The sequence below is a fragment of the Procambarus clarkii genome, chromosome 5 (genome assembly GCF_040958095.1).
Source record: "Procambarus clarkii isolate CNS0578487 chromosome 5, FALCON_Pclarkii_2.0, whole genome shotgun sequence".
NCBI classification, from domain to species: domain Eukaryota; kingdom Metazoa; phylum Arthropoda; class Malacostraca; order Decapoda; family Cambaridae; genus Procambarus; species Procambarus clarkii.
Window position 1 is genome coordinate 4402820 of NC_091154.1, and position 25254 is coordinate 4428073.

At 46.2% G+C, this 25254-nt stretch overlaps 1 long non-coding RNA gene across 1 annotated transcript; it reads right to left on the minus strand.

Annotated features, from left to right (window-relative positions):
• Positions 1-11141: 11141 nt before the first annotated feature.
• LOC123765427 (uncharacterized) lies at positions 11142-17608 on the minus strand. Its single transcript, XR_011230985.1, has 2 exons — positions 16878-17608; positions 11142-12281 (listed from the first exon to the last, which is right to left on the minus strand). It is a non-coding gene; the product is annotated as an uncharacterized lncRNA (long non-coding RNA).
• Between the last annotated feature and the right edge of the window lie 7646 nt (positions 17609-25254).

A 25254-nucleotide genomic window follows, 5' to 3' on the forward strand; every position in this document is an offset into this window, starting at 1 on the left:
ATCACCACCACAAATTACAAAGTAAATGTCCCTCAATATTGCACAATCATTGCATACTCTTGCAAGCGATACTTTTTAAGTACATCTGGCCCTCCGTCGGCTGGTTTTTACCCGTTCAAATGTTCACTTAAGCTGTTCACCCAGGCCGGTTTATATGACCTGCTCCTGGTTGTAAAAGTTCACTGAGTGAACATCCAGGGGCTGAACATTATTGGTGGGGTGATGAACATGGCGGGAAGAACAAGTGAACAATACGAACACGATGAACATGTGAACTTTTGGACAAATTCCATCCCCCCTCTTGCAGTTTTCACAATATGATGCCTATTGGAAATATTTCGCCTGAGAGTTATTTGTGAGCGGAATTTTGGGTGATTGGACGAATTTGGAGTTGTATATGTATTATATAGCACTGAGCTATGTAGCCCTAAGCTATGTAGCCCTGAGCTATGTAGCCCTGGGACCGGATTCAGGAAGGTACTTACGAAGGTTTTTCCTCTTAGCTAAGTGCGTTTTCCGTCTTAGCACCTTCGTGGCGGCTACGTCCGTATTCAATTAACTACCCTAAGTGGAAAAACCTTCGTAAGTTCATTCCGGGATTTAAGTGTGGTTTCGACCACTCGTAGCTTTACGTAAACTGGATATAAGTCATTTTTTCTCTACTACATAACACTGGGATCGATTTATGATATTGGAACATGACCAAAATATTATAGCTGGTGAATCTAGTGGAGAGGAGTCCTTCGTGTTAGTTATATATGCATTCTCTGCTTGAAACTTGAAGTAAATATGTGTTTGATGATAGTAGAATTAGTTTTATAATAGCAACATATTATACCAGTAGTTATTAAGTAAATAAACACTGGTGAACATGAAATATGAGAGAAGGTGATGAGCTTTGCCTGATGGGATCATTTACTATCACCAAATGCCCCTGTTCACCTAGTAGTAAGGGTGTACCTTAGCTATACATACCCATTTCTAATTTATTTAGTTTCGTTTTATTTTGAAATTAAATCTGGGCGAGGCATAAAATATGCTGCACAAATGATGTTAGGTAAGGAAAAGGGTAAAAATGTCAAAAACTTTATTCATTGAATACTTAAAGCTATAATTATGACTATATAGATTATTAAAAAAGAGAGAGGGAAGTAGGGGTCCAAGACCTCTTCCTGTTATACAATTTGGGTGTGGAACAAGTAATTATCAAAAGAAGGCACCATGCCGGGAAGGCTATGTAGCAGTAAGGCAGTGAGGTGAGGCAGCTACTTATTTGAGAAATGCTTATTTTATTTACCTTATAAGCTGAGGCAACTTATTTTATTTGAGGAATACTCAGCTGATTCCTCTACATTTAGCATGGAACAAATTTGTGTCCAAGACCTCTTCCTGATACTCAATTTGGCTGTGTGTAACCAAACTAGAAATGCTCTACAAATCAAGGGACCCAGAATGTGGAATGACCTCCCGAATCATGTCAAAGGCTGTACCTCTCTCAACCAGTTTAAGAGTTAAACCAAGTACTGCCTAATTAACTCCATGTAACCTATCTTACCTCCTAAATGTCAACCCATGTCTTGTTATTTTTTAAACAACGCTGTTCACCAACATGTGCAATTGCTGATTTATGCTATTTTAACCCCCTTTCTGTATTTTTTATTCCTTCTTTCAACACAATTTATACCTAATCCCGATTACTATTAAGTTTTAGTCCGTGTTTTTTTCCCCCACACCTTGCCCGAAATGCTATGGTATTAGTGGCTTTAGGTATTGTATGTACTAGCTCTGCCTATAAATCCAACATTATGTTTGTAAATCAACTGTATGTACTTTTCCTGAATAAAATGTATTTATTATTTATTTTTTAATCAGTAAGTATTAAAAGAAGGCACCAAGCTGGGAAGGCTATGTAGCACCATTGTGTGTAACAATAAACCAAAATTTTTTAACAAATAATGCACCTGTATGGTAAAACAAATCCTGTCAGCTGTAAAAATATTGATGCAGTTATTTAAATGAAAAATATAATGAAAGAAATATTACTGGTTTATTTTTATCCTATCTTTTTGTACTGTACAGGATATCCAAGGAAGTGAAAAATTGAGACAATGCACAATTTAATGAATGATTAGCATGGATTAGCAGTTAAAAAGAAATATGACTTGTATTACATATGAACACGAGATCTTAATGATCCATGGTCAACATGATTTAATAAGGATAATACAGTACTGTATTTGTAATAATGCAAACTATATTTTAAAATCTTTATTACTGATTTTTTTTTATTAAGATTAGGTATACACAGCAATGTGCTGATACCCTATTCTATATGGAATATTACACAGTGAGATAAAAAACTAGCTATAAGTTTATCTAATACTCCCATCTCACAAGATGGTTAGACATACTGTACATGGAATCAATTTAGAAAATACCAGCCTCAATACAAAAAACAAATCAACTCTGACTAAACAACTCTAAGCAATTTTCACAAGAGGTAAGCACTGAATCATGGAAACATTATATTATAATTACTCTTACCAGTTTCTACAAAACTCCTCTCAAACAATGTATTTTTAAACATGTTTAGGTATACACAGCAATGTGCTGCTTCCCTATTCTGTATAAAGGACCACACAGTGTAGATCAAAAACCAGCTACAAGCTCACCCAACATCCTCACCCAACATCCTCACCTCACAGGATGGCCAGTCATACATGGAATTAGGAGAGAACAAAATACTTAATGCTGATCTATTAGCCTCCACTGGCAAAATCTGGGTGCAGCACAAGAATATCTTCCAATATTCCTGAGTGTATGAAGTAATTACAGAGCTCAAAATACCTCATACCATTTGGTATGAAGTCACTGATAACAGGACAATCACAGATATAGTGTTGGAGAGTATGTTCTCTCAAGTAGGACTGAAAACAGATGTTTTTTTTCCACCAAGAGGGCTATAAACCCATGGAACCGCCTACCCGCTGAAGCCGTAAATGCCAAATTCCAGCTAAAAAGTATCATTAAGACAATTGGCGGGCCCTTTAACAAGCCGCCGGCTTTCTGTCCTCTTCGAGGTCACTAGATAGTTAGTGGCCCTTGGGTAAATTCAGTAAATATATACAATAATTGTCAGCGCATCTTCCGAGCAACAAGGACAGCTACACAGTATCTTAGAATTACGTAGGTAAACAACAAATGTAACATATTTGTTTACTACAATGTCGGTGCTGGCTGTAGAAGTTGAAAAAACATTGTTTTACTTCGAAATATACTAATTTTATAAGAAAATTCTACGTAAATAGGAGGCAGTAGAGCTCCGATAAGCCAGCGCTAAATCTTCAATATGAAGAATGTTGCTGCTCTCTGATTGGCCAAACGAAACACAGTAGTGACCTCTATCGGCACGCAGGTGAACCAACAAATTTCTTCCTAAGTACACCTTATTGAATCGCACCTAAGCATCATAGGGCGCACTTAGGAACCTTCGTAGCAAACCCACTTACGAAGAAATACACAACTTCCTGAATCTAGGTCCTGGTCGCCCACCCCATGAGCCTAGTTAAGACAAATCGTGTCGTCATCCATTCAGCACTCAATTTTAAAGGTTTGGGACCTGGAACCAAGGGATACCACCTACCAGGGCAGCCAGGGAGGCCGAGCGTGGGCCAGTGCAGGAAGGGTGTGTCGTCCCCAGCGGTGCTCCCCCTTTTCAACAGGGGAGTCCTACTACATCGTCCATTCTCCCACACTGTTAAGACTCCATTCCCCCCATCGTCCCAGCCTGGACACCCAACCATCCACTCAGGGCGGCCTCTCACAGGCGACCCCTCCAGCGGGTGGTCCGATGGCTCACAAGGCCCCTACATGGTGCCCTTCAGCACGTACACCACCCAAAGAGGAGGCAGGAGAGGGGGCAAAGGCAACCCTCACCGGTCCCAGGGAGGTGTACTTGAGCCCCTCACCACGGCAAGGAGGCACCACGGAGGGGAACCGAGAGGGAAGTGGGGGGTCAAAGAAACCTCCATAGCAGGAACAAGGCACCGAAATGGGAGGGAAGGCGCGATAGAGGCAGAAGTAGGGGCCGAGGAAGAAAGCGAAACCACCTTATCTGCCGGGGTAAGAAGGGTCCTCTCCCTCCTCCGGGGAGGAGGAAGGAGAGGAGCCAGGCTTACGTTTCTGACGTAAAGAGACTGGTGTCCCAGCAACTACGTACTGGGCAACGGATTCTAGCATCTCAACAGGAGAAGCTGAACGAGAGCACATATGACGGCCGTTAGGAGAGCGATGGACATCAGCCCGCACCGACAGGCGGCGGGGAGAGTCAAGTAAGTAATTATCAAAAGAAGGCACCAAACCGGGAAGGCTATGTAGCACCATCAAATACGCAAAATAATCAGAGGGCGCTAAATATCACCAAGGATGCCAATACGAGAACAAAAACGCATAAGGCGAACGATATCAAAAGTATCCGAGTCACCAAGAATTCTATCGAGGGACAGGTGACCGCGAGGGGCGGTCGGAAAGCAAGACACACGCTCGTCCTGGAAGTCAGGACATTCAAGAAGGACATGCACGACCGTAAGAGGGACAATGCAACTAGGACAATAAGGAGCAGGGCGGCGCTCCATCAAGTGACCATGGGTTAAGCGAGTATGGCCAATACGCAACCTCGCCAGAGCTGTTTCCCACCGCCGGTTACGGTGGAAGGAGGACGGCCACGAGGAAACACAACATTTAAGAGTACGTAGCTTGTTACCAGTAACAGACAACCAAGAAGCCTGCCAACGGGTAAGGACTGAGGAATGGATAACCGGGTAAAAGTCGGAATACGGAATGCCTTTACGAGAGATGGGACAAGAGCGGACAGCTTCCTTAGCGGCAGCATCTGCACGCTCATTTAAAGACACCAATATGGCTGGGAACCCAACAAAACTCAACCGACTTAAATTTACTTTGAACGGGAAACAGCCAATGCTGGATCTCGACAACTACTGGATGAACCGGATTAAAGGACCCGAGAGCCATGAGGGCACTACGAGAGTCAACAACAACTACAAAGGAAGACTGACAACGAGAAAGCAGGAGACGAAGAGCATAGAGAATAGCATAAAATTCCGCTGTAAAGATGCTAGTCTCCGGAGGCAAGCGACACATATAAGTGCGATCAGGAAAAACAAGAGTAGCCAACACCGTCCGCTGACTTAGACCCATCGGTGAAGACAGAAACGGAGCGGGAGTGAGAAGAAAAGTGCTCGAGGAAAAGGCGTTTTAGAACCGTAGGAGGGGTAAAAGCTTTAGTGATACGGGTCAAGGAAGTACAAAACCGCGGAAGAGGGACCCTCCACGGGGGCAAAGAAGGAACAACACGAGGAGAAACATCAGAAATACGAACGGAGAGAGAATCCTGTAGGCGAGATAACCGGACAGAAAGAGGGAGGTGGTGAAGAGGAACAGGAACCGCAGGAGGGGCAAAAGTTAAAGCACGACAGAGGCGAGAGGAAGGATGTTGCAAGGACCGCGCAAGATAGCGAAGACAGTAGCGATCACGGCGGTCCTGGAGAGACAGGAAGCCAGTGTCAACATACAAGCTAAGGATGGGAGTCGAACGAAAGGCACCAGAACTGAGGCGCAACCCAGTATGGTGCAAAGCATCAAGACGGCGAAGAGTAGAAGGAGAAGCAGACGAGTAAGCAGGGCAACCATAATCGAGCTTAGACATAACGAGAGAGGAATGTAAAGCAAGGAGAGTGCGCCTCTCTGCCCCCCAAGAAGTATGGGACAAGACCCGAAGGAGGGTAAGGGCCTTAGAGCACTCAACACGGAGGTAAGAGATATGGGGAGACCAAGACAAACGAGTGTCAAGGAATAACCCCAAAAGCTTCGCGGAATCTTTTTATTAAAGGGGATGACCATAAAGTGACAAAGAGGGACGAAGAACAACCCGTTTCCGCGTAAAAGTCATGGCACAAGTCTTAGAAGTAGAGAACTTGAAGCCACGACCTGTGGCCCAAGACGACACGGCATCAATTGCAAGTTGAAGCCGGCGTTGAAGGAGAGGCGAATCATCACCCTGACAACAAAGGGTAAGATCATCGACATAGAGAGCGGAGAAGACACCAGAAGGAAGAGAGGAAAGAAGACCATTGAGGGCAACCAGAAAAAGAGTAGTGCTCAGAACACTACCCTGGGGCACACCTTCGTATTGCTGAAAAGAGGGAGAGAGAGCGGTACCAAGGCGCACCCGAAAGGAACGACGAGAGGGGAAGCTGCGGAGAAAGAGAGGGAGATGACCACGAAGGCCAAAAGAATGAAGTTGAGATAAGATATGATAACGCCAAGTGGTGTCGTAAGCCTTTTCTAGGTCAAAAAGGACGGCAACAACGGAGGTCTTCGCAGCAAAAGCAGTACGAATATAGACCTCCAAGTTCACCAGGACATCTGTCGTGCTGCGGCACTTGCGGAAACCAGATTGAGAAGGGGAGAGGAGGTGATGGTGTTCCAGGAACCACATCAGACGAACGTTAACCATACGTTCAAAGAGTTTGCAGACAACTTGTGAGAGCAATAGGGCGAAAGTTCTTAGGGGAAGTACCCAGAGACCTCGGTTTGCGAACAGGGAGGACAACGGCATCGAGCCAGTCCTCGGGGACTGACGACGACTCCCAGATCCGATTATACAGACTCAGTAAATACTGAGACGTGCTCGGAGGGAGATGGCGAAGCATCTCATAATGAATACCATCGGAGCCCGCCGCCGTAGAACCGCAGAGGGCCAGGGCGGAACGAAGTTCAGAGAGAGAGAAGGGATCATTATAGGGAAGCTGAAGACGAGTGCAGAAATCTGAAGGACGAGACTCTAGGACAGGTTTACGAAGAAAGAAAGATTGGGGAAGATGAAGACCAGAGCTAACAGAAGAAAAGTGGGAACCCAGTTCGGAAGCGACCTGCAACGGGTCCGCCACAAGAGTATCATGGAGGTGAAGGACCGGTGAAACATCGGGAACGAACTTACCCGCTATCTTGCGGATACGCTTCCAGATCTGGGCCAGAGGAGTTTCGGACGTAATTGTTGAGACATAAGATGCCCAACATTCACGTTTAGCCGTACGGATGGTCCTACGGGCCACCGCACTCGCTTTCCGAAAGAAAAGAAAAGAATCGGTCGTCTGCCTACGGCGGTGCCTCTTCCAGGCTGCACGCTTACAGCGGACAGCCCGAGCACAGTCCGCATTCCACCAGGGAACGCACTTCCGTGGACCCCGAGAGGAAGAGCGAGGAATAGAGCGGAGGGCAGCGTTGAAGACAGTGTCATGAAAAAGGAGGAGAGCGCGAGAGAGAGGCAGAAGGGAGAGGTCAGAGAGAGCAGCACTGAGGGTAAATAGGGTCCAGTCTACCTTAGCAAACTGCCACCTAGGGAAAGAGAGGGAAGGGCGAAAAGAGAAAAAGGAAACAAGGATGGGGAAATGATCACTTCCATGGAGGTCATCAAGAACCTGCCACGTGAAACCTAAGTAAAGAGAAGAAGAGCAGAGAGAAAGATCAAGACAGGAAAGGGTGCGAGTCTGAGAGTCCAAATGAGTGGGCTCACCAGAATTCAGAAGAGACAGGGAAGAAGAGAGGAGAAACGGCTCAAGGAGGCGACCCCGGGTATTCGTCAGAACGTCACCCCAAAGAGAATGACGACAATTGAAGTCACCCAGCAGGAGCACAGGCTCCGGCAAGGAGTCTAGGTGGTGTTTCAAATCAGGAAGAGAGAGCGGGACACTCGGGGGGAGATAAATGGAACAAACTGAGTACCATTTCCCCACAAAGATACGAGCAGCAGAACAATGGAGAGGCGAAGGAAAAAGTAAAGGAACAAAGGGAACATCAGCACGAATCAAGAGAGCAGAAGAATTAGAAGCCCCAGCAACGGCTGGGGGGGGGGGGGGGGGGGAAGAGAAAGGAATAGCCACGAAAACGACCAGGACGAGCACCAAGCATCGGCTCCTGGAGACAGACACAAAGGGGCGAAAACCACGAAATCAGAAGTTGGAGTTCGAGGAAATTGGCGTAATAACCTCGAACGTTCCATTGAAGAATGGACAACGACGAGAAGAGAAAGGACAAAAACAGAGAACAAGGAAGAAACAAAGGCGAAAGAGCAACAGAGCACGTTAAAGAATATCAGGGTCGGGATCAGGGTCAGCAAAGTCAGGGTTGGGAGGCATGGGTAAACTGAGCAAAGACGGAGGGAAGGAAACGGGAGAACAGATCAGAGGTGGGCGAGCGGAGTCCGGAGGAGGAGGAGGAGGAAGAGGAGGAGACAACGGAGAGGAGCAGTCAAGGACAGCAGCAGGAAGAGGGGGGGGGGGGGGGTAGAAAGAGGGGAGCGTACCTCAACAAGGGCAGCAACCGAGAGGGAAGCGGGGGCTAAAGAAACGTCCATAGCAGGAACAGGGGTCGCAACCACCGAAATGGGATGGGAAGGAGCGAGAGAGGCAGAAGTAGGGGCCGAGGAAGAAAGCGAAACCTTCTTACCCGCCGGGGAGGAGGAAGGAGAGGAGCCAGGTTTACGCTTCTGACGTAAAGAGACAGGTGTCCCAGCAACCACGTACTTGGCAACGTATTCTAGCGTCTCAACAGGAGAAACTGAACGAGAGCACACATGACGGCCGTTTGGAGAGGGATGGACATCAGCCCGCACCGACAGGCGGCGGGGAGAGTCAAGAGACGGAGGGGAAGGAGGATCAGAGGGAGACGAGGAAGAAGACACAGGAGACATGACAGACCGGGTAGAAAGAAGGGGAACCCCAGACAGAGGACCAGGAGGTGGATCCTACGGAAGAGAACTCAAAGGAACAGAGGAGGGGGCAGTGGGCGTATCAGGGTCCAAGGCCCGGAAACGGTTGTGAGTCTGAGGAAGGCGGGAAGGACGAGGAGAGGAAGAGCGCAACACGCGAGCATAAGAGATATTAGCATAAGGCGGGAGCCGGCGAACCTGGCTCCTCGCCTCAGGAAAAGATAAACGCTCCCGGTGCTTCAAGGTGAGGACGGCTGCCTCAAGCTTGTAATGGACACACGCACGGGAGAAGGTAGGATGGGCCTCACCGCAGTTGAGGCAACGAGCCTGGGGAGAAGTGCACTCCGACTTAGAGTGACCTTCGCCACCACACAAAGGACAGAGAGAGACAGTCCCAGAGCAGCGGAGGGCACAATGCCCAAACCTCCAGCACTTGTTGCAGAGCCGAGGAGAAGGAATGTACTCCTGGACAGAGCACCTGGCACCAGCAAGAATGACAGAGGATGGAAGGGACCTACCATCAAAGGTAATCTTCACAACCCGGAGGGGTTGACGGCGACTACCACGAGGGGGACGAGTAAACGTGTCCACCTGGAGAATAGAATGGCCCTGGGCAGCGAGGATATGTCGAATATCGTCGTGGCAGTCGCGCAGGTCCCGAACACCGGTCGCAACATGGGGCGGGAGCAAAATAGTGCCAACACTGGCATTCAACTGAGCGTTCTTGGAGACCCGAACAGGGGTCTCGCCAAGGCAGGATAAGGCAGCCAAGCGGGAAGCTGCATCCTGAGAAGGAGCAGCAACGACAAGTGTACCGAGACGAGTGGGGTTGAAGGTAATGGAGGCATCCACGGAACCAACGAGATGTCGATGGAGGGAGAAATCGTCAGGAGGCGCAGAATCAAGAGGGAGGAGATCAAAATATTTGGCCCACGAAGCGGGACCAAACAAGGCTTGATAGGTAGCAGAACTGGAAGGAATGGAACGAGGGCGGCCGTGACGAGGACGGCGGTGAGAACCCCCAAAGAGAGAGGGGTTAAAAGGCGCAGTAGTTACAACTAGAGAAGGAGCCGCGCCAGGGGACGAGGTAGTCACCACTGGGGGCCTGGGGCTCGACCCAACCACAGAGGAGGGAGGGGAGCCAGGGGAAGGAGTCAGAGAGGCCAAAGGAGGAGCAAGGTCGGGGCCCAATGCAGCGGAGGCTACAGAGCCCGGTCTTCCAATACGGACTCGGGGGCTTGGTCGCCCACCCCACGAGCTTGAGAAGGTAAACCAGAAGCAGCCGAAACAGGGGTTATCATTACGAAAAGAAGAATTCATTCACGAATGTGCCCCCACACCCACCATGGAGCCACAATTAGAGGCAGGACACCCAACAAGAAGCTATCGCCGATCATGCCGTTGCCTCCTAGGGGTGCGTCGTGAGTATACGCCCCACAAACGCCACCTTAAGAAACCGACAGTCCGTCGAGATCGGGTTCAGTGACGAAGTGGGGATTGACAATAAAAGGTTCCCCTCGCTCTCGACGGCGGGTACTACAGTTCTACGGTGCAAGAGTATGCCTCCTCAAGCACCCGGGCGTCAATACAAAAGGCCAAAAGAATGATCAAAACTGGCACAAGGTCAGCAGGAAGTGACAACGAGAAAGGAGAAAGGGGGGGGGGGGGGGGGGGGGGGAGAAAAAGAAACAGAAGGAAAAGGCGTCCAGCAAAATTTGAGAGGACAGCAGCAGGAGCACAAAGCTACAAAAGGACAGGGGGGACCGCCCCAAGAAGCATCACACTCCGGCAGGCGCCCACTAAGCCCCCCTCACGGCAGCAACGAGCTGAACAGGAAGGAAGGGGGGTGGGGTTGCTAATATAAAATAAGTGTTTCTTTGATAAATTATTGGACAATCTAAACAAGAACTACAGTACTGTATAAATCAAACGCCTTTTTTTATTTTTTTTACTAAAAAATTCACTTTTAAATATTGTGATTTCTTGGGATTCAAGAAATGATCACGTTTAATGTAGAATGATAACATTAATGATAAAAAAAACCTTTGCAGTACAACATTATCCTACAAAAAAAAAAAAAAAAAAACTTTTGCTTCGAGGGGCAAGTTTATTGGGCAGCGCCACTCATCCTGTGAGTGGACACACTGCCATAGTGACAGTATTGAGCAGCGCCAATGACAGTATTAAGCAGCGCCACTCATCCTACGAGTGGAAACATCCCTAATAGGAAGAAAACCCGCCGGGTTCATCCTGTCACTTGTACCCAGACACAGCTGGGACTTGCTTAACTGTCAAGTAAACAGGTTCTTAAACAAGATTAACATTCGTCAACCCTTAAAATCTTATATTATCGTGCGGGTGCAAAATGGGGAAATCTTGTGTAAAGTATCTATATATGACAAATAGTATTTTCCTAACTCAATGTGGGGTTTACTATTCTACACATTTAAGCTATTTAACCCGACCCTTAACCGTCTGGCTGAGAGTGTTTGAATTTTGTATTCAATGCCAAAAAACTGTTTACGTTGAGTCAATATTATATATATGCTCCATTGTGTGTAAAACTTCACATACAGAACATTAAAAATTTCATCACATTTCAGAATATCAATGCTCACATTTGGCAGGTATTCTATGCTTATCAGATCACTGAACACAATATGTAACTTCAGATTTATATAAACATTTAAATTTACATCACAATATTCATCACATTGACAGGAATGAGTGAAGCTTCTCGGGCAACAAAAATGTCAATAAAAGTTCATATTCGTTTAAAATATAAAAGGTAGTTCATCTTATTTGGCATCATATATATACTTATGTACACAATCTGCTGACTAGTTGGCTCTCACCTCAGGATAATGTGACCATCAAATACAAGAGTCTGGTCTAAGAAAATTGAACGATGTTAACACTAAATAAACAAAACTCTTGCTATATACAAATGGACAAAAACAACATTTTTCCAGTCCCAAACGCCTCTTCAAGATTATACAAAGTGGTCAAGCACCTGGCTCAAGGTAGACCTAAACCTGAATACCGTATCGTACCCTAGTCTATGGACTTAGGGAGGGGAAGATCAGGCCCCGGGGCCATTGATCCCTGGAACCTCTTTGTTGATCCGTCTGGTAGCCTCACTGGCCTTTTCAATCTGACTGGTATAGCCTCACTAGCCTTGGGAATCAGTCTGGTAGCCTCACTAGCCTTGGGAATCAGTCTGGTAGCCTCACTAGCCTTGGGAATCAGTCTGGTAGCCTCACTAGCCTTGGGAATCAGTCTGGTAGCCTCACTAGCCTTGGGAATCAGTCTGGTAGCCTCACTAGCCTTGGGAATCAGTCTGGTAGCCTCACTAGCCTTGGGAATCAGTCTGGTAGCCTCACTAGCCTTGGGAATCAGTCTGGTAGCCTCACTAGCCTTGGGAATCAGTCTGGTAGCCTCACTAGCCTTGGGAATCAGTCTGGTAGCCTCACTAGCCTTGGGAATCTGTAATCTGGAAATTTGAAAATTCTTTAGTCTGAGTAGGCTACACTGAACAGTCTCGAAATCAGCTAACCAGAACAGATTTATATAATTCAAAAGTGATGCAAGCTGTATAGTATTGCATTCTAATTATAATATAATATATTATAAAATATAATATATTATAAAATATAATATATTATAAAATATACCGGCACCGAGTCTGGAATTATGAACAGGAAAATTGAACCTGTGACTTAGTAACTATATATCCCCCACACAAGCTGAACTGAAGGCCATTCCGGCTGGTTTGGAAGAAGTCCAGCAATATGAAAATAGTTTTATTTGTCGATGGCCGAGGAGCAGTTGATTCTTTAAACAATCTTAATCCAATCTTCATGTCCATAGTTTAGGTTGGTAAGAATAGGATAAATGAGACAGGTGAAAGGTCACAAAAAAATTAAATTCATGTGGATTCCATCTCATGTTGGAATAGTGGTCAACGAGGTGGCGGAACACCACATCAAAACCACAAGTTGACAGTGAATGTGTTTTAACAATGAGACAAATAAGAGAATCTTGTGTATCTTAAATGAGTGGAGGTGTCCTTACCGGAGGCGGCGGCCTCAGCCACCACCAACACCCCTCCCTCGTCACCACCACCACAACCATTACCACCACCACCACAACCATCACCACCACCACCACTGACACCATGCAAAGCCAACATCCACCATCACCACCACTACCGGTATCAAGTACCAACCACAACCACAGATCAACATATTAGCCCTATATAATATCACCTTATCATTCGCTATCTAATCTGATTAGATCCTATTTACCCTCATAAATAGTAGCCCATGCACTTAGTCTGATTGGTACAGCGACGGATTCACTTCTTGCTGGGTCGCCGCTCAATCCCCAATGGTCCAAGTGGTTAGAAACAGAAATAAGAAATATTCAGGCTTAGAAGTGGTGAGGAGCGGTAATGTATGAGAGAAGTCAAACCTTGCAACACAATCATGTATGACTCGAAACACAAATTTATGGTAAAAGCAAAGAAATATCAGGTGAAAGCGCCAAGCCATTAGACTATATATCACTGGAAAGGAATGGTGCCCAACCACTGGGTGGACGGTCTGGGATTGAACTCTGCCCTGCATGGTAAAGGAGATATGCTCAAAAGTGACTCTGCACACATGCGGCTCAGGCTTGGGTATACATACTACTTGGAAGACGGAACAGGTGTGCACACGGCCAAGACGGAACAGGTGTGCACACGGCCAAGACGGAACAGGTGTGCACACGGCCAAGACGGAACAGGTGTGCACACGGCCAAGACGGAACAGGTGTGCACACGGCCAAGACGGAACAGGTGTGCACACGGCCAAGACGGAACAGGTGTGCACACAGCCAAGACGGAACAGGTGTGCACACAGCCAAGACGGAACAGGTGTGCACACAGCCAAGACGGAACAGGTGTGCACACAGCCAAGACGGAACAGGTGTGCACACAGCCAAGACGGAACAGGTGTGCACACAGCCAAGACGGAACAGGTGTGCACACAGCCAAGACGGAACAGGTGTGCACACAGCCAAGACGGAACAGGTGTGCACACAGCCAAGACGGAACAGGTGTGCACACAGCCAAGACGGAACAGGTGTGCACACAGCCAAGACGGAACAGGTGTGCACACAGCCAAGACGGAACAGGTGTGCACACAGCCAAGACGGAACAGGTGTGCACACAGCCAAGACGGAACAGGTGTGCACACAGCCAAGACGGAACAGGTGTGCACACAGCCAAGACGGAACAGGTGTGCACACAGCCAAGACGGAACAGGTGTGCACACAGCCAAGACGGAACAGGTGTGCACACAGCCAAGACGGAACAGGTGTGCACACAGCCAAGACGGAACAGGTGTGCACACAGCCAAGACGGAACAGGTGTGCACACAGCCAAGACGGAACAGGTGTGCACACAGCCAAGACGGAACAGGTGTGCACACAGCCAAGACGGAACAGGTGTGCACACAGCCAAGACGGAACAGGTGTGCACACAGCCAAGACGGAACAGGTGTGCACACAGCCAAGACGGAACAGGTGTGCACACAGCCAAGACGGAACAGGTGTGCACACAGCCAAGACGGAACAGGTGTGCACACAGCCAAGACGGAACAGGTGTGCACACAGCCAAGACGGAACAGGTGTGCACACAGCCAAGACGGAACAGGTGTGCACACAGCCAAGACGGAACAGGTGTGCACACAGCCAAGACGGAACAGGTGTGCACACAGCCAAGACGGAACAGGTGTGCACACAGCCAAGACGGAACAGGTGTGCACACAGCCAAGACGGAACAGGTGTGCACACAGCCAAGACGGAACAGGTGTGCACACAGCCAAGACGGAACAGGTGTGCACACAGCCAAGACGGAACAGGTGTGCACACAGCCAAGACGGAACAGGTGTGCACACAGCCAAGACGGAACAGGTGTGCACACAGCCAAGACGGAACAGGTGTGCACACAGCCAAGACGGAACAGGTGTGCACACAGCCAAGACGGAACAGATGTGCACACAGCCAAGACGGAACAGGTGTGCACACAGCCAAGACGGAACAGGTGTGCACACAGCCAAGACGGAACAGGTGTGCACACAGCCAAGACGGAACAGGTGTGCACACAGCCAAGACGGAACAGGTGTGCACACAGCCAAGACGGAACAGGTGTGCACACAGCCAAGACGGAACAGGTGTGCACACAGCCAAGACGGAACAGGTGTGCACACAGCCAAGACGGAACAGGTGTGCACACAGCCAAGACGGAACAGGTGTGCACACAGCCAAGACGGAACAGGTGTGCACACAGCCAAGACGGAACAGGTGTGCACACAGCCAAGACGGAACAGGTGTGCACACAGCCAAGACGGAACAGGTGTGCACACAGCCAAGACGGAACAGGTGTGCACACAGCCAAGACGGAACAGGTGTGCACACAGCCAAGACGGAACAGGTGTGCACACAGCCAAGACGGAACAGGTGTGCACACAGCCAAGACGGAACAGGTGTGCACACAGCCAAGACGGAACAGGTGTGCACACAGCCAAGACGGAACAGGTGTGCACACAGCCAAGACGGAAACAGGTGTGCACACAGCCAAGACGGAACAGGTGTGCACACAGCCAAGACGGAACAGGTGTGCACACAGCCAAGACGGAACAGGTGTGCACACAGCCAAGACGGAACAGGTGTGCACACAGCCAAGACGGAACAGGTGTGCACACAGCCAAGACGGAACAGGTGTGCACACAGCCAAGACGGAACAGGTGTGCACACAGCCAAGACGGAACAGGTGTGCACACAGCCAAGACGGAACAGGTGTGCACACAGCCAAGACGGAACAGGTGTGCACACAGCCAAGACGGAACAGGTGTGCACACAGCCAAGACGGAACAGGTGTGCACACAGCCAAGACGGAACAGGTGTGCACACAGCCAAGACGGAACAGGTGTGCACACAGCCAAGACGGAACAGGTGTGCACACAGCCAAGACGGAACAGGTGTGCACACAGCCAAGACGGAACAGGTGTGCACACGGCCAAGACGGAACAGGTGTGCACACGGCTAAGACGGAACAGGTGTGCACACGGCCAAGACGGAACAGGTGTGCACACGGCCAAGACGGAACAGGTGTGCACACGGCTAAGACGGAACAGGTGTGCACACGGCTAAGACGGAACAGGTGTGCACACGGCTAAGACGGAACAGGTGTGCACACGGCTAAGACGGAACAGGTGTGCACACGGCTAAGACGGAACAGGTGTGCACACGGCTAAGACGGAACAGGTGTGCACACGGCTAAGACGGAACAGGTGTGCACACGGCTAAGACGGAACAGGTGTGCACACGGCTAAGACGGAACAGAAGCGAACAGTGTGAACTACAGAACCTACACACTTGCTACTTCAGGTTAGGCTAGGTTAAGGAAAGGTAATGTTAAGGTTAGGCCATGGTTAGGGCAAGGCCAAGGTTAAGGCAAGGCCAAGGTTAAGCTTAACGTTAAGTTATGGGTAGGCTAAGGTATGGTAAGGTTAAGGCTAGGGCAAGTTAAAGGAAGGTTAAGGTTAATAAAAGACTATGGCAAGAATAAGGCTAGGTTAAGGCAAGGTTAAGGAAGGGTAGGGCAAGTTTAGAGTAGACTAAGGTCAAGGTTAAGGTAAAGATAAGGTTAATGTAATATATGGTTAAGGTAAGGTAAAGCAAGCTTAAGGTAAGGGTAAGAATAGGTTAAAGTAAGGTTAGGGTAAGTTTAAGGTCAAAGGCAAGGTTAAAGGTTAATGCAAGGTTACGGTAAGGTTAAGGTAGATTACGAGGTGCGTTAGGTTAAATTATGTAAAGTAACATGGGGTTAGTGAGGCAGAGATAGGGGCGGGGCGGGGCGGGGCCGGGCGGAGTGAGGCTAGGCTAGTATGCTACAAGTACATGCGCCGGCTTCCTGTCCCCGCCGAGGCCACTAGTGATAGTGGCCCACAGGTAAACTCGGTTAAACCCTTATACATTACCTAAAAATCCAACGCCCCTGGTAAACCATTGTCTACTTTCCCTAAACAATATTAATATCTACCTTAGCTGAGAGGAGGAAGGTGACGGGTCCAAGGTAGATGTTGGGGGTCCAGGGTAGATGGTGGGAGTCCAGGGAAGATGGTGGGAGTCCAGGGAAGATGGTGGGAGTCCAGGGAAGATGGTGGGGCCCCGGGTAAATGCTGGGGGCACCGGGTAGATGTTGAGGGATGCTAGAGGCTCAGAGTGGATGCTGGGGGCCCATGGTAGATGCTGGGGGGGGGGGAGGCGTTCTACTCGACAGAGTCCAGCTACCTGGGAGTTCTCTCCTACGCCATGCTAGCTGTCACTCGCCTCAAGGCATCGGTTTCCTGCACCAAGCGATCCGCCACCCTCCTCAAGGCATCGGTTTCCTTCACCAAGCGATCCCCCACCTTTATCAAGCCATTTGTTTCCCGCGTCAAGCGAGCTACGTCCCGCTTCAAGCGAGGTGTCCCCAGCGTCGAGCCATCTGCCACCATCGACATTCGAGTTACCACCTGCATCAGGTGATCTGTCACCTCCCACAGGTGATCTGTCGCCTGCGTCAAGAGAGTTGTCATCTGCGTCAGGCGAGCTGTCACTTGCGTTAAGCGAGCTTCCTGCTGCATCCGGTAACTTTGGTCTAACGAACTGTTGCTGGCAGCGTCCCCCATGTCCACTCAAAGCAAGCTGATCCAACACTGCGGGCTTTGCTGCTGAGTGGACAGCGTTCGGGGGTCGTTGTCCTAAGCAGGGTTGCCAGATCCGAATTGTCAAATGTCGCGAAATTTTAATTAAAGTCCCGCAATATTTTGTTTATCAACTGAGACGGTTTTTATTGCAATATATTTTAATACATTAAATAATACAACATGATTTAATGATTGTATTAATATTATCACTGAATGTATTTAATAATATATTGAAGGTAGAACAACCCGGCCTCACACTAGGCTGGTTAGAGTAGCGGCCGGCCTCCCAGGACACATTCATCAATTTTATCAAACTGTGTATTAAAAATTTGTTTACACTTATATATAAATTAATATTATTATACTTAAAATTCTTTGTATAGTTAGGCACAGGTCAAACTAGGTGTTTAGGTTCTGTTGGCGATTATTTGTAATTTTAGTTCGTGAGTGAAGCATTTGAAGATTTTTGGTTCGAACAGAGGACGTGAGAGAAACACATTTTCCGGAAGTGTTCGGACGTCATCAGTTGAGAGTCCAGCCCGTCCTCCAAACAGACATAAAAGTGATTCCATGCACCCGCCAAACTCCCTGTTTTTTAATGAAAAGCAGTTTACACACGACTGACAACTGCTGACATTCGAACACTTCTGGAACAAATGGTTCACTGACGACTATTGTTCGAACCACAACGCTATAAATGCTTCACCCACGTACTACAAATACAAATAATCGCCAACAGAATCTAAACATCTAACCTAACCAATGCCTATAGATGCACAATGTGCTAAAATATTATAATATTCACTTGCATTTGCGAACATTCTTGTTTTGAATGAACAGCATGTTAAAATTTATGAATGCGTCATTGGGGTCGACCGCTGGATGGAATGGATTTGAGTCGAGGACGGGTTGCAAGAGGATTAAGAAAAAGTTAAGATAACGGCAATGATGGACAGCAGTAACACACTTAAGCATTATACAATAATAAACACAAATTCTTCCTCTACTGGCCGAGGAGGATTGACTGGGCGCTAATCCTTAACTGTAGCCTCTGTTCACCCAACAGTGAAATAAGTGGGATGGTATAGAGGCCCACACAACCCATACCTGTCCTGTGAGTGCCAGTGTGAACTGTCACTCACCACCACAACTACCACCACCACAATCACAACCACCAATACAACCACCACCACACCCATCACCACCACCACAAAGACCACCCCCATCACAATCACCACATCAACTAACTCCATCACCACCACAAATTACAAAGTAAATGTCCCTCAATATTGCACAATCATTGCATACTCTTGCAAGCGATACTTTTTGAGTACATCTGGCCCTCCGTCGGCTGGGTTTTGCCCGTTCAAATGTTCACTTAAGCTGTTCACCCTGGCCGGTTTATATGACCTGCTCCTGGTTGTCAAAGTTCACTGAGTGAACATCCAGGGGCTGAACATTATTGGTGGGGTGATGAACATGGCGGGAAGAACAAGTGAACAATACGAACACGATGAACATGTGAACTTTTGGACAAATTCCATCCCCCCTCCTGCAGTTTTCACAATATGATGCCTATTGGAAATATTTCGCCTGAGAGTTATTTGTGAGCGGAATTTTGGGTGATTGGACGAATTTGGAGTTGTATATGTATTATATAGCACTGAGCTATGTAGCCCTAAGCTAAGTAGCCCTGAGCTATGTAGCCCTGGGGCCGGATTCAGGAAGGTACTTACGAAGGTTTTTCCTCTTAGCTAAGTGCGTTTTTCCGTCTTAGCGCCTTCGTGGCGGCTACGTCCGTATTCAATTAACTACCCTAAGTGGAAAAACCTTCGTAAGTTCATTCCGGGATTTAAGTGTGGTTTCGACCACTCGTAGCTTTACGTAAACTGGATATAAGTCATTTTTTCTCTACTACATAACACTGGGATCGATTTATGATATTGGAACATGACCAAATATTATAGCTGGTGAATCTAGTGGAGAGGAGTCCTTCGTGTTAGTTATATATGCATTCTCTGCTTGAAACTTGAAGTAAATATGTGTTTGATGATAGTAGAATTAGTTTTATAATAGCAAGATATTATACCAGTAGTTATTAAGTAAATAAACACTGGTGAACATGAAATATGAGAGAAGGTGATGAGCTTTGCCTGATGGGATCATTTACTATCACCAAATGCCCCTGTTCACCTAGTAGTAAGGATGTACCTTAGCTATACATACCCATTTCTAATTTATTTAGTTTGGTTTTATTTTGAAATTAAATCTGGGTGAGACATAAAATATGCTGCACAAATGATGTTAGGTAAGGAGAAGGGTAAAAATGTCAAAAACTTTATTCATTGAATACTTAAAGCTATAATTATGACTATATAGATTATTAAAAAAGAGAGAGGGAAGTAGGGGTCCAAGACCTCTTCCTGTTATACAATATGGGTGTGGAACAAGTAATTATCAAAAGAAGGCACCATGCCGGGAAGGCTATGTAGCAGTAAGGCAGTGAGGTGAGGCAGCTTCTTATTTGAGAAATGCTTATTTTATTTACCTTATAAGCTGAGGCAACTTATTTTATTTGAGGAATACTCAGCTGATTCCTCTACATTTAGCATGGAACAAATTTGTGTCCAAGACCTCTTCCTGTTACTCAATTTGGCTGTGTGTAACCAAACTAGAAGTGCTCTACAAATCAAGGGACCCAGAATGTGGAATGACCTCCCGAATCATGTCAAAGGCTGTACCTCTCTCAACCAGTTTAAGAGTTAAACCAAGTACTGCCTAATTAACTCCATGTAACCTAACTTACCTCCTAAATGTCAACCCATGTCTTGTTATTTTTTAAACAACGCTGTTCACCAACATGTGCAATTGCTGATTTATGCTATTTTAACCCCCTTTCTGTATTTTTTATTCCTTCTTTCAACACAATTTATACCTAATCCCGATTACTATTAAGTTTTAGTCCGTGTTTTTTCCCCCACACCTTGCCCGAAATGCTATGAGTATTAGTGGCTTTAGGTATTGTATGTACTAGCTCTGCCTATAAATCCAACATTATGTTTGTAAATCAACTGTATGTACTTTTCCTGAATAAAATGTATTTATTATTTATTTTTTAATCAGTAAGTATTAAAAGAAGGCACCAAGCTGGGAATGCTATGTAGCACCATTGTGTGTAACAATAACCAAAATTTTTTAACAAATAATGCACCTGTATGGGAAAACAAATCCTGTCAGCTGTAAAAATATTGATGCAGTTATTTAAATGAAAAATATAATGAAAGAAATATTACTGGTTTATTTTTATCCTATCTTTTTGTACTGTACAGTATATCCAAGGAAGTGAAAAATTGAGACAATGCACAATTTAATGAATGATTAGCATGGATTAGCAATTAAAAAGAAATATGACTTGTATTACATATGGACACGAGATCTTAATGATCCATGGTCAACACGATTTAATAAGGATAATACAGTACTGTATTTGTAATAATGCAAACTATATTTTAAAATCTTTATTACTGATTTTTTTTTTTTATTAAGATTAGGTATACACAGCAATGTGCTGATACCCTATTCTATATGGAATATTACACAGTGAGATAAAAAACTAGCTATAAGTTTATCTAATAGTCCCATCTCACAAGATGGTTAGACATACTGTACATGGAATCAATTTAGAAAATACCAGCCTCAATACAAAAAACAAATCAACGCTGACTAAACAACTCTAAGCAATTTTCACAAGAGGTAAGCACTGAATCATGTAAACATTATATTATAATTACTCTTACCAGTTTCTACAAGACTCCTCTCAAACAATGTATTTTAAACATGTTTAGGTATACACAGCAATGTGCTGCTTCCCCTATTCTGTATAAAGGACCACACAGTGTAGATCAAAAACCAGCTACAAGCTCACCCAACATCCTCACCTCACAGGATGGCCAGTCATACATGGAATTAGGAGAGAACAAAATACTTAATGCTGATCTATAGCCTCCACTGGCAAAAATCTGGGTGCAGCACAAGAATATCTTCCAATATTCCTGAGTGTATGAAGTAATTACAGAGCTCAAAATACCTCATACCATTTGGTATGAAGTCACTGATAACAGGACAATCACAGATATAGTGTTTGGAGAGTATGTTCTCTCAAGTAGGACTGAAAACAGATGTTTTTTTTCCACCAAGAGGGCTATAAACCCATGGAACCGCCATACCCGCTGAAACCGTAAATGCCCAAATTCCAGCTAAAAAGTATCATTAAGACAATGGCGGGCCCTTCAACAAGCCGCCGGCTTTCTGTCCTCTTCGAGGTCACTAGATAGTTAGTGGTCCTTGGGTAAATTCAGTAAATATATACAATAATTGTCAGCGCATCTTCCGAGCAACAAGGACAGCTACACAGTATCTTAGAATTACGTAGGTAAACAACAAATGTAACATATTTTGTTTACTACAATGTCGGTGCTGGCTGTAGAAGTTGAAAAAAACATTGTTTTACTTCGAAATATACTAATTTTATAAGAAAATTCTACGTAAATAGGAGGCAGTAGAGCTCCGATAAGCCAGCGCTAAATCTTTCAATATGAAGAATGTTGCTGCTCTCTGATTGGCCAAACGAAACACAGTAGTGACCTCTATCGGCACGCAGGTGAACCAACAAATTTCTTCCTAAGTATACCTTATTGAATCGCACCTAAGCATCTTAGGGCGCACTTAGGAACCTTCGTAGCAAACCCACTTACGAAGAAATACACAGAGCTTTCTGAATCTAGGTCCTGGTCGCCCACCCCATGAGGCCTGGTTAAGACAAATCGTGTCGTCATCCATTCAGCACTCAATTTTAAAGGTTTGGGACCTGGAACCAAGGGATACCACCTACCAGGGCAGCCAGGGAGGCCGAGCGTGGGCCAGTGCAGGAAGGGTGTGTCGTCCCCAGCGGTGCTCCCCCTTTTCAACAGGGGAGTCCTACTACATCGTCCATTCTCCCACACTGTTAAGACTCCATTCCCCCTATCGTCCCAGCCTGGACACCCAACCATCCACTCAGGGCGGCCTCTCACAGGCGACCCCCTCCAGCGGGTGGTCCGATGGCTCACAAGGCCCCTACATGTGTGCCCTTCAGCACGTACACCACCCAAAGAGGAGGCAGGAGAGGGGGGCAAAGGCAACCCTCACTGGTCCCAGGGAGTTGTACGTGAGCCCCTCACCACGGCAAGGAGGCACCACGGAGGGGAACCGAGAGGGAAGTGGGGGGTCAAAGAAAACCTCCATAGCAGGAACAAGGCACCGAAATGGGAGGGAAGGCGCGATAGAGGCAGAAGTAGGGGCCGAGGAAGAAAGCGAAACCTCCTTATCTGCCGGGGTAAGAAGGGTCCTCTCCCTCCTCCGGGGAGGAGGGAGAGGACCCTTCTTACCCCGGCAGATAAGGAGGTTTCGCTTTCTTCCTCGGCCCCTACTTCTGCCTCTATCGCGCCTTCCCTCCCATTTCGGTGCCTTGTTCCTGCTATGGAGGTTTCTTTGACCCCCACTTCCCTCTCGGTTCCCCTCCGTGGTGCCTCCTTGCCGTGGTGAGGGGCTCACGTACACCTCCCTGGGACCAGTGAGGGTTGCCTTTGCCCCCTCTCCTGCCTCCTCTTTGGGTGGTGTACGTGCTGAAGGGCACCATGTAGGGGCCTTGTGAGCCATCGGACCACCCGCTGGAGGGGTCGCCTGTGAGAGGCCGCCCTGAGTGGATGGTTGGGTGTCCAGGCTGGGACGATAGGGGGAATGGAGTCTTAACAGTGTGGGAGAATGGACGATGTAGTAGGACTCCCCTGTTGAAAAGGGGGAGCACCGCTGGGGACGACACACCCTGCACTGGCCCACGCTCGGCCTCCCTGGCTGCCCTGGTAGGTGGTATCCCTTGGTTTCCAGGTCCCAAACCTTTAAAATTGAGTGCTGAATGGATGACGACACGATTTGTCTTAACCAGCTCATGGGTGGGCGACCAGGACCTAGATTCAGAAAGCTCTGTATTTCTTCGTAAGTGGGTTTGCTACGAAGGTTTCCTAAGTGCGCCCTAAGATGCTTAGGTGCGATTCAATAAGGTATACTTAGAAGAAATTTGTTGGTTCACCTGCGTGCCGATAGAGGTCACTACTGTGTTTCGTTTGGCCAATCAGAGAGCAGCAACATTCTTCATATTGAAGATTTAGCGCTGGCTTATCGGAGCTCTACTGCCTCCTATTTACGTAGAATTTTCTTATAAAATTAGTATATTTCGAGTAAAACAATGTTTTTTCAACTTCTACAGCCAGCACCGACATTGTAGTAACAAATATGTTACATTTGTTGTTTACCTACGTAATTCTAAGATTACTGTGTAGCTGTCCTTGTTGCTCGGAAGATGCGCTGACAATTATTGTATATATTTACTGAATTTACCCAAGGGCCACTAACTATCTAGTGACCTCGAAGAGGACAGAAAGCCGGCGGCTTGTTGAAGGGCCCGCCAATTGTCTTAATGATACTTTTAGCTGGAATTTGGCATTTACGGTTTCAGCGGGTAGGCGGTTCCATGGGTTTATAGCCCTCTTGGTGGAAAAAAAACATCTGTTTTCAGTCCTACTTGAGAGAACATACTCTCCAACACTATATCTGTGATTGTCCTGTTATCAGTGACTTCATACCAAATGGTATGAGGTATTTTGAGCTCTGTAATTACTTCATACACTCAGGAATATTGGAAGATATTCTTGTGCTGCACCAGATTTGCCAGTGGAGGCTAATAGATCAGCATTAAGTATTTTGTTCTCTCCTAATTCCATGTATGACTGGCCATCCTGTGAGGTGAGGATGTTGGGTGAGCTTGTAGCTGGTTTTGGATCTACACTGTGTGGTCCTTTAGACAGAATAGGGAAGCAGCACATTGCTGTGTATACCTAAACATGTTTAAAAATACATTGTTTGAGAGGAGTTTTGTAGAAACTGGTAAGAGTAATTATAATATAATGTTTCATGATTCAGTGCTTACCTCTTGTGAAAATTGCTTAGAGTTGTTTAGTCAGAGTTGATTTGTTTTTTGTATTGAGGCTGGTATTTTCTAAATTGATTCCATGTACAGTATGTCTAACCATCTTGTGAGATGGGACTATTAGATAAACTTTTAGCTAGTTTTTTATCTCACTGTGTAATATTCCATATAGAATAGGGTATCAGCACATTGCTGTGTATACCTAATCTTAATAAAAAAAAAATCAGTAATAAAGATTTTAAAATATAGTTTGCATTATTACAAATACAGTACTGTATTATCCTTATTAAATCGTGTTGACCATGATCATTAAGATCTCGTGTCCATATGTAATACAAGTCATATTTCTTTTTAACTGCTAATCCATGCTAATCATTCATTAAATTGTGCATTGTCTCAATTTTTCACTTCCTTGGATATACTTGTACAGTACAAAAAGATAGGATAAAAATAAACCAGTAATATTTCTTTCATTATATTTTTCATTTAAATAACTGCATCAATATTTTTACAGCTGACAGGATTTGTTTTCCCATACAGGTGCATTATTTGTTAAAAAATTTTGGTTTATTGTTACACACAATGGTGCTACATAGCCTTCCAGCTTGGTGCCTTCTTTTAATACTTACTGATTAAAAAATAAATAATAAATACATTTTATTCAGGAAAAGTACATACAGTTGATTTACAAACATAATGTTGGA